This window comes from Hetaerina americana, unplaced genomic scaffold, assembly GCF_022747635.1.
Source record: "Hetaerina americana unplaced genomic scaffold, ioHetAmer1.1.p SCAF_1, whole genome shotgun sequence".
Taxonomy (NCBI): Eukaryota; Metazoa; Arthropoda; class Insecta; order Odonata; family Calopterygidae; genus Hetaerina; species Hetaerina americana.
In genome coordinates, this window is record NW_027286069.1 from 9,846,781 (window position 1) to 9,857,674 (window position 10,894).

General features: G+C 45.4%; 1 protein-coding gene across 1 annotated transcript in view; it reads right to left on the minus strand.

Moving 5' to 3' along the window:
* The window catches only part of LOC139696602 (uncharacterized), a 230,286-nt gene extending 219,397 nt beyond the window's left edge, over nucleotides 1–10,889 (minus strand). Inside the window, exon 1 of the mRNA XM_071595411.1 lies at nucleotides 10,815–10,889. The gene's annotated coding sequence lies outside the window, so the exon portion shown is untranslated. The remainder of the gene's footprint in view (nucleotides 1–10,814) is intronic.
* Between the last annotated feature and the right edge of the window lie 5 nt (nucleotides 10,890–10,894).

Here is a 10,894-nt window from a genome sequence, read left to right on the forward strand (position 1 = left end):
ACGCATAGGCGACATCATCAGGCATGTATATACATGCAAGGTTATTCATTCAGTGACTAAAAATATGAATGAAGGTCTTGAAATGTGTTTTTAGAAAAATATAAAATACAATCTTTAAGAACTTTAATGCTATTTCTGATTGAAAAATGTTCTTGATTTCTGTAGATTTCATCTGAAGTGTTAACTCTATTTAATTCTCTGCGAAAAATTAACAAATTTGGAACTTTCATTTTTTCCACTTAAATAAATTAGCTATTCGAAGCCTCAAGAAAACTCCAGGTGTTCCGATTTGTCTTTTCGTTTGGTGTAAATTGACGCCCAAATCTAAATATTAAAAGAAAAGCGATCTACACTTATCATGAAAGACTATGCGAATTGAGTGGAAGAACAGCACGGAGTCGCAGCTGGCGTCGTCGGTTGGCCGGAGAGAAAGAAAGGGCAAAGGAAGTCACGGCTTTTCTTCAGTCTCTTCAGCCCATCTCAAGTGTCGCCTCCCCACTCCACATTTGGCTAAGGCCTCAGTGCGACCCGAAACGACACGAAATAATTTTGGGTGAAATAACAGTGTGGAGTATTTGTGCACTTGCGTAAGGCACGGTGCGAAAAAACCATTTGCAATTTTCCGCATCCGCATCGTGTCAACCCTCTTTCCTTCCGAGTGATGTAAATCTGCATTTCGAAAATACATGAAAACCTCCGGATGCCGTGACAGAATAAGGTGCTCCTCGTGTGCAGGGGAGTTGCACGGCCCTTGGCCGTCGGGGGAGGGGAAGCGCGGGAGGGGTCGCTGCGAAGGAACCGCAAACGTCCCCGCACTCCCCCCTTCCTCTTCTCACCCTCCGGCTCACGCACACGCCGGCCTGGCCATTGATCTACAACGGGAGTCGCTCCGTCGGCCGCCACATGGGCGCCCCCGCCCTCCCCCGCACCCTCATCAACAAACCCCCCCTTGTCGCTCTCCATCTCGCGCCCTCGATCCCTGTCCACCTGACATTTCTAGACCCTTCGGCCTCGCTCCCCGGTCCCCCCCCCCCAATCTCGGCAGAAGGGGGTTCGGCACCAAACCCACTGCCATCCGCGTCAGCCGTGCGTCGGCGATTCCACGCAGCATACATTTCCCAGGGAGGAGTCCTCTCGCGGCGGGGCGAACCCTGGACGGCACCCGGTCACCTCCATTTCTCAAGATCAAATTAAGCGAGACTAAGTTCAGACGTTATTTACGGGCGAGACATCATAGGCGTTGAAAATGCGAGCGCTTCCCTGTCTCTCGACCCAGCATCTCTTTCTCATCAAGCAGTCCGCGCTGCTTCTTTAAACTCATCGATTTGCCTCGCACGTGCATGCGGGTCCGATAAAAGAGGCGAGCGCCCTCCGAAGAAAGGAAGAGGGCCCTCACCCGAGCACGGTCGCGGGAGAACCAACAACCATCCGGGCATCCTGGCGGGCACCGGCTGCCCTGGACACGTGCAATCAATGGCGCAAAGGAGAGCGAGAGAAACCCAGCGGCGGTTCCGTCCCAATCTTCCCGGGTGGCGCCAAAGGGTCATAAAACTTGGCGTTCCCTGGCCGTGTATTGCGGTCGGGATTGTCCCCACGCCCGTGTTTCCGCGGGCCATAATTTCGGTCGTTCTGCATATAAATAATACAACGTCACTCCGGACCGCGTCAGTCCGCGGTAATTACCTCCGCCCCTCCCCTCCCCCCGCCATCCACCACATTGGCCACTTCGACATCCAGCCTCCACCAATCGTGTGTCCCGACCCACCTCGCCTCGCCTCCCCCCCCCATCGGTGGTACCCTGGGGCCCGCGGTCGTGGGTCGGTACCTTTGGTGGAAACAAATCTCACCCCACCTCAACTAAGTGGCCACCCACCGCTCTCCGTTATGTGGCGAGTGCAACCCCCGCCAACCAATCCGTTTCCCCCGTCCACTCACGCCCCCTGACCCCTCCTCCGCAACAAGCACCGAAAAATGTGCCAATATATACACTGTGTTGAACATGCTTTCATTCTGGTTTCTCCAGAAGGAAGAATTGCAAAATATTTCGAGGGAAGGCTTTTCACAAGGTACTAGTAGATGAGATATGGAGAACCCCATCGATTCTCTAGGAACAATTGACTATGCATCCAAATCTGTTTTTTCGATTCCAAAAAATTGTAAAAAAATTAATGTCAATCCCGGCGTCGTACCACTAGCATAACGGAAACTTTACTTTGATCAAGACAGAGTAAAAGATTTTAGACTCCTATTATTTATGAATAATGAAATCAACTATCTCTCCTCTTCATTGATTGAATTAGGATCTTTCCAAGAAGCTTGAAAAATTAATTTTAGCCATTTATTCATACATGGTTCCTTGGAAGCCACCGCTAGGGTGTGTGGCAGCTGATGGGTGGTTACGCAACAGACTACTCTTGGCACAAAATAATTCCCCCCCCCCCTTAGCGGGGTCGGTCAACGTTATTCTGATCCTTTATCGGGAAAAATGACGTCTTAAATCTATCTCTTCCACACTTAATCTTTCTCTCATTTAATTCATATGATCTCTCCTACCGTAGTACGATTTGACTAATAATACTTCATTTTCTGCATCATTGCTGAAGAGACCTTTCAATTAATGCGAGATATTTAATCTGTATTTTAACCTCCTGAGGGATGCGAGCGAGCGAGATTTACAGGGATATAAAGAGCACCACTTTTAATTGAGCATCAACACATGATCTAAATTTTGCGTAAAAAAAGCAATCGAAATGAAATACATAACACTTTCTATCGGTAGCAAAAAATACCTGGTATCTCGAAAGTAACTGAATCGAGTTGGCAAAGCAAAATAAATTCCCGAGCTCGGGGGTTGCGGGCCCTGGCAAGGGGCGTCTCGCTTTAACCCACCCATTGGTGGGTGGGCAATGCTTTCCCGGCCCGGGAATGTTTGACATCTCCGTACTACGCCAAACCCCTTAGCCACGAGCTCAGCAATGGCTCAGACCATGTCGTTTTTCCTCTCGCCATTCCCGCACGGATAAACGTTCAATGCATTAGAGTGTTTATGAAAGATTCCGGCGAGTGGACGAGCAATGGTTTATTTAAAAGTGCCTTTAACGGCAAAAGGGTTTCCTGGAGAGAATTAGAGTCAGGAACGGGATGGGGGCGGGGGATGACGGGCAGAGGGAATCGCCGTTTCAGAAGATGGGGAGGGAGAGACGAGAGAAAATCGTGCAAAAAGATAAAACGAGGAGCACTTCCCTCTCCGCCGGGAAGCGAGCGACTTGGGTGGAGAGGTAGCGAGAGAGAGGCGGGGGTGGGGGCGGGGGAAAAATGAACCGAGTGCTTAAATAAACAATGAGTACTCGTGAGATTTTTATGCGCGCAGGAAGCTCCGAGGACTCTTCACCTTATTCCATTAATGCCGTCTCATCGCTATCACCACCGCCCCTCCCCCCACCCGCTCCAACCGTCGGGGGGCGGGTGCACGCACGCACCAAGGGAAGATGAGTGCGAGCGCGGTGCACTCCCGCCCTCGCGGAGCACCTTCCCCCTCGCCGGAGGACAAAGGCGACTGGGCTCGGTGCTCAGTCGGCGAGGGATTTCGAAAACCACCCAGCGTGCATCGCGGTTCTTCGGCTGCGTCGCCGGGGAAGGAAAATCGAATCCAAAATGAGGAGACCGGCTGTACTCAATTCACTTGGACACGAAGATTCCGATTAATGAGACAACCGACGAGAGGGAGAAAGGCAGTTACGGATTCGTTGTTGATGGATTCGACGAAGATATTGGTCTGCAATACAGACGGAAGAAATATGCTCGTCTGCTATCCAATAGATATGGAAAGAAAACACGTGACGCCGCAGCCTTCCTTTTAGATGTATGTTCTGGACAACTATGAGTACACATTATCGTGGACTTTGAAAATGTTTCTGCCTGAAAGAAACGTCTTTCCCACTCACACTTTACCCTTCTTTTATACGCTCTACCTCCCTTCATGCTGTCCAAAATACTTGCCCCTTCCCCGCAAACTCAATATTCCCCCTTTTATTATTATTTATTTATCAATACATAGCGTCCTGCAAGCTACCCATAGGGTGTGATTACAATCCAGACTACTTATGACGCAAAATACTTTATTCCCCCTAGCACGGCCCGACAACACCACTCCGATCCCCCAATTGTTCTTGGAAATATTGATATCTTAAATTTATCTGTTCTACACTTAACCCCTCGAAATTTATAAATATGGTCTCTCCTACCGTGGTATGAGGGGGCTAATATCACATTCTCAACATAATGCTGTAGAGCCAATCCTTCCAATTCTCGCAAGAGATTTAAACTCTAATTTAACCTTCGCTCTGTGAGTGATTCCCAAACTACGTCCTCTAATAATTCTGATACGATTCTCAGTTTGTCATAACAAGGCCTTACAAATCTAGCTCCTCTGCGCTGCACGCGATCTAATTCGGCAAGCAACCCTTCCGTTACAACCGGTCAACCTCTTCTCCATCAACTTCTCCCACTTTCTTTTTCATTTTCTTCCAATTCGCTTCCCTCCCCTCCAACAACACTCAACACTTCCTTGGTTTTTTCTTTATTCATCCTTTTTTTAAAGTGCTCCCAGCATCCACACATCGAAAAGCATACAGATTTTTTTTTAAATATACGATTGTTCGAAAGGCCGTTCTCTTTCTCATTCAGGCAAGGGATGACAGGTGATTCGCGACGATCCGTCGATAGAATGTGATACCCACTGACACAGTACGTGTGTGCAGACTACTGTGTTGCGGTTAACGCGTGGCCGAGAGGGTCAGCGAAGTCCTTTGAAGCTGACGGCCGGGGAGTCCCCTTCAAGCACGAATACGCCATCGAATCCATACTCCCCATGCATGACCTCTACCCGTTCGTCAATATCGAATCTACATTTCTATCCCGACATCAAGGCTTTACAGAATAGGTATGCGTTGGGGGGCTCTCCCTTGGACTTACACGCCCCCGTTCCTACCCCATCACTATTTCACCCATCACAAATTTCGCCACCAGGTTCACCTCGTCTGAAAAACACCCTCCCGTGTACGAGTCTACTACTACCTGATGCGGAAATCTCCTCTCGTGAGTGTACATCCGAAAGAATCTGGCTAGAATCGCAATTGATACGCAAAAGCTGATGTCGGTACAACGGTGACATCTACTGCTAGAACGCAGAAAGGAATAAATATCATAAGATTCCGAGATCTCCTTGGTAGCTGCTTGAAGTAAATCGTGTTTATTTGAATTGTGTGTTTGAAGAATCGATCTTGTAAGTTGATATTATTTACGAGAGCAGCAGTTTTCTTTTCGTTCGTGATGAATAAAATGGTTTGCATGGTAATGAATTGCGACTAAGTTGTTTGGGACAGTCGACTTTCAACTCGTGGAAGACTGATTTCGGTGACCCCTCCGCGTTTCGTTGCTTTAAAACGGCGGAGCCAATCGGAGAGAGCAAGCATGGGCATCGGCCGAATTGGTCCTCCCTCAAGGGAGTTCCATGCCGCCCCGGCCCCCCGCACCCCCAGTCGCACACCCGCCCAACACCCGCACCCTGCGCGAACGCTGGTCGGGAGGCACTGATGCGGATAAGGGAAAGGGAAAAATGATTTTCTCGAAGAGGTCGGGAATCCGGTAACTCCATTAAGTTCGGTTGGTGGGACTCAGGAAGCGACGGCATTCGCCGTCGTTCCTCGAGTTTCCGGAACAGAGAGAGGCGCGCAGCGGAAGGAACTACCTGTCGGATGTTTGGAACTTACGAAAACAAAGATTCGCCCCAGGCGATGAATAATTTCTTTTCTATCCCACGAAAACTACATATTCCATGTAACAGTACAGGACCCATTTCCCTACTATACCATCCAATTCACTTGCCATGTATACACAATCGTGAATATGAACTGAAAATATTGTAATTCACGCAATCTGTAAAAATAGACGTAATATACAATCAAACAACTTGATTTTTAATAGAAGCTTTGTTTCATCAAATCACAAAGAATTTTAAATTTAAAGCCAATTACAGAATTTATTAAAATTAATTAAAATTTAATTACAATTGATTACAGATTAAATCCCTTGCGAAAATTGAGGATTGTCTCTTTAGCGATGATATCGAAAATGTATTATTAGCTTCATCGTACTGCGTTGGAGAGATCATGCAAATAAAATTATAGAGATTAAGTATAGAACGGATGGATTTTAGATGCCACTATCCCATTTACGATAAAGAATCAGCATAACGTAGTCCGGGGTCAAAAGGTATTATTTTGTTTCAAAATTAGTCTGGTGTGTATTCAGATCCCGCCACGTACCCTAACGGCATGCTTACAGGGTACTGTGTAATACAATAATAAATGTAATAATGTAGTTTTCAAATTGAGGCTGCGGATAGATACTGATTTGACTTATGAAAAATGAGCAACTGCGAGAAGAGGAATGAAAAGCACGTGAATAAAGAAAGTTAGCACGATGTTTCTTGATGCCATGAGATCCAATAATTTCAAGTATTCTCCGGATCGAAAAAATGGGAAATTATCGCACCGTTTATTTTAATGAACAGCACTATCTCAATCCTAAAAAGCAATTGCACTTAAATAGCGAAGTGATTGGCGTGGCGATATTTTCTGAAATTCCCCATTTTTTTAAAAATACATACAACAGAGCACAAATAAATGAACGGTGGATTCGAATGCCGTTTCATGGGTTATCATTGCTGTTTTAATGAAAAAATTACATACGTGTATATATGTGAAAAGTAAAATATACTGAAAAATAATACCACAATGAATATATTTTGAAAAACCCTGGAACTCTGGTTAATGCCACCGAATTATTTGAACGAATATTGAACAGGGGGACAGTATGCCTAACCAAAGACGAGATAACATTTCATCTCCCGTTTAAAACCCAAAGGGTTTTATTTCCACGGAATGAAAATCTCATTCTGATTCATCTATGCAAAGAAACAGAACAATATACATTATATATTAATATACATAGTAATCATATATATATATATATATATATATACTATATGTATATATATATGTATATATATGTATATATATATGTATATATATATATATATATGTATATATATATATATATGTATATATATATATATATATATATATATATATATATGTATATATATATATATATATATATCTTCGAAATGGAAAGCTCTTCGGTGACACAGAAATATATAAAAACACAGGGGTAGATTTTTAAAACATAGAAACACAATCAGAATCATCAAAAATCATCAGAAGCACGATAATGATGACGGCCGTGCCGTCGAAAAGTCAGAACAACATATGTGAGTGTTCTTTCTTTGTGTTTCTATGTTTTAAAAATCTACATCTGTGTTTATATATATACACAAATATATATATATATATATATATATATACAGAAATATATTTTTTATATAATTGTTTTAAAACGACATGGTCAAGGCATTTGGGACATATGACGAATTGTGAGAGGCAAAGAAGTTTTCACAAGGAGGAAAGGAGGAGGGAATTGATGATAGGGACGTTGAGTAAGGACGTAAAGAATAGACTCTTTAAAACTCTGCCATACTGCGAGGTTTTGTGCGCCACGGACATATGGTTGTTGGAACAAAACGGCACACGGAGATTGGAAGAGTTTTAAATGTGCATGTGGAGAAGGACGGAAAAGTTGAAATGGACTGAATATAAAACAAACGAGGTAGTGCTGGGCATGGTGGGGGAGGAGAAGGGATTATTGGGAAAATTCCAAAAGAGGCAGGAGAGATGGATTCAGAGAATTTTGATTGGCGATGGGACTCTGAAGACTGTGATAGACCGGAGAACGTTAGTCAAACGGGGAATGGGTAGGAATAGGATCGGCATGTTGGATGGAACGAAGAGAGATTATCAAGTCTTCGCCCATTCAAAACCTACCTCAAACGGCAGAATACCACTAAATAATTAATATACATGGCGTACACACTCATTGAGGAAACGTCGATAAGCGATAAAAAGGAAATGAACAAATGTTAACGAAAATATTTATACACATATGCAAATAAAAAAGTGCACTCACAGAGATATTTTACGTTTCGTCGGTTAGTTTGAGAAGAATTCTTTTTGTCTTTTTCGTCTGAGGATGCCTACATATAATAAGTAAATAAATTTAATCTTGCATGAGAATAATCATGACTGTCGAGCAATAGATAGGAGAATATAAATAAATAAAATGATGGCAGCATCTCGGGAAAATTAGGGAAATACTTGTATGCCAGTTCCTTTTACATGCTTGGATTATGAATTTTCAATGTGGGTCAATGTGGGGATGGGGTGGGATGCTTCGGAGCACGCCAATCTCATTTCCTCAGCCTCAGGGGCGCTTCCGAGTGCCTCGCGAGGGCCCCTCCAGGGAGCGGAAATTGTCAGTTCCAATAAGGTGGTAACCCTCGAAGCAAAAACCCAAACGAAGGGTTATCGCTCGAATAGAGTGGATGAATCATCACAGCCTCCTCCCCGCGGCAATAATTTTCGGAAGAGAACGGTATTAAAATGTTTCTGGAGCTTCGGGGGTCATAAATAATCCAGAGTTCTTTAAAGTAATGAAAGGGGAGCGCAGGCGACAACGAGAAGCCGAACGAGAGCAATCAAAATGAAGGCAACGGAAGAGAACACCAACGCCACGACACACAGACACACTCGCAGTCACAAACATAAATGCAGACTCGACGGTGGCGCCTAGCCTTCCACCATTTCCGTCAACCAAAATCCAGAAAGGAGTGAAGCATAAAGAAGCCGCCGTGCAGCGCATCGCTCGGCGCAAATTTACGATATGGCGGGCTACGAGTCAATCCCCACCCACCCATCCACCCAACCCCCACTCCGCGCTCCACCTCCCACGGTCCCTCCCTCCGGAGCAGGATACGACACAGACAGGTGCGAAGGGGGCGGGTGCGCGAGAAGGGGTTTGGGGAGGGACCCCTACGCGAAAGAGGAAATCGAGGGAATGTGGCAAGAGGCAAGGGTGTCGCGATTTGCGGGGGAGGGGAGGGGGTGGCGGGAAAGGGGAAGATGAGAGGAAACGAGAGATGGAGGGATGTTGGAGAGGGGGTCGACAGAGGGTGGGAGGGGCGGGAGCGCGGCGCACAGCGACGCTTTGAAGATCCGCGGCAGACGGCTCGGTCATCTTTTTGCTACCGCCAAACATTTTGTCTCCACGAGAACTATGTGACACATGAACTCTCTCGATTGATAATCGATATATCAGTATGATGAGACCTTGAGGATCAATTTTTAGACGATTCCTACCTAGTTTGAGATCCATGTAAAACATCGCCAAGAATCCACCCAGAACAGCAACTTGAGCTCTATACCTTTGTGTTTGCTCGAGGAGCGGATCGGATGTACCAAAAAATATATGCATTAATTCCTCGCAAAATATCATCAAAACTACGTTTGAGGTGGTCGATTTTCATTTATTTATGACTAAAAAACCAAACTGGCGAAAATGACGTGCATCGCTGAGGGGAAAGAATTAAACCTTTTGGCTGCATCTCCTTTCATGCAGCAAGTGCACGGGTGTAATCCCTGACTGCAGGAGTAACGTCCCGAGCAGTGCACTAATAATCATTACGGGTTCAGGGAATGGATTATAATCTGTGACGTGATGCATCCACGCGCGGGAGGATGTGGTGTGGCCCCGACCACGGCCGACCTGTGACCACCGGGCACCCACCGACCGCTACGCGAAGGGTCGGCCGGAGCCGGGAGAAAGGCCGCCCTATCGCAGACTAGGCGCATACTAATTACGTACCTTCAACTTTTCGCTTGAATGACGAATAATCGAGTGCCTGCGAAAGCCAGTTCAAAATATGTTTAGCGTTAGTTGAATATTTCACTCATTTCATTTCTCTCCTCTCCAATTTCAATAAACATACGCCTCGTACTTTCACGAAGGTACAAAGTTTCACGCACCTACTTGGAAATCTTCAAAGCGTTCTGGAATGCGGAATAACCACAAAAATTCTTTGACAGAGTTATATTCGTACTAAATTAATTGTTGAGGGAATTTATACCTATAAGTATACTTACTTATTATTATATTATTATAAGTATACTTATAAAGTTATTTTCATTTTCAAAGTAGAGAAAATATCCTGGACATATCAGCTTAAGCTATTAAGAGCTAAAACTCCTAGGTAGAGTTTTCAATGTAAAGCTATTGCTAGTCATTAAAAACCCTTTAAAGAATTTATATTCCTTTTTGGCCGAAATCAAAGATCCCTCCAGCATTCAACCAATGACTTTTTCGTGCTACCGATGACCGAAATACAAGTATTCAATACCAAAAAGGACAACCTGAGCAACAACTCGGCAAATTTAATTCTGTATCTTTTGGTTGAACACCTTAATATGGTAACAAAATCACAAAAAATATCATCCTGGAAAACTGTAATTGTTTAAAAAAAACATAGGGGATAGAGCTCGTTTCGAGATTGAAAATTCACTCAACTCACTCATCAGTAGATGTGAGAGTTTTAGGCCGAGATCGGCACACACTCGGGCGAATGAGTTGGATACGAGTTGAGATCATCTTGATACGGAGTCTCCAGGTAGGACGAAGGGCAATGACGGATGGGTGTGGAGCCGGGGGCACGCGAGAAGACGGGCCACGGGGTCGGGAATGTTCTGCGTGGAACGGGGTGGGCCAAGGGGGTGCGGGTGGTCGGCGATCGCGGCCAATGAGGCGGCGTCCGCCGATGGGGTGGGGGAGGGAGGAAAGGGGGTAGGGGGAAGGTGTCTGCTCACCTCTTGTCGCATCCGCTGCCGCCGCCGGCGCTCCACGCGGAGACGAGGACCCGCTTCGATTGGTCCGCGGCCAGCACTTC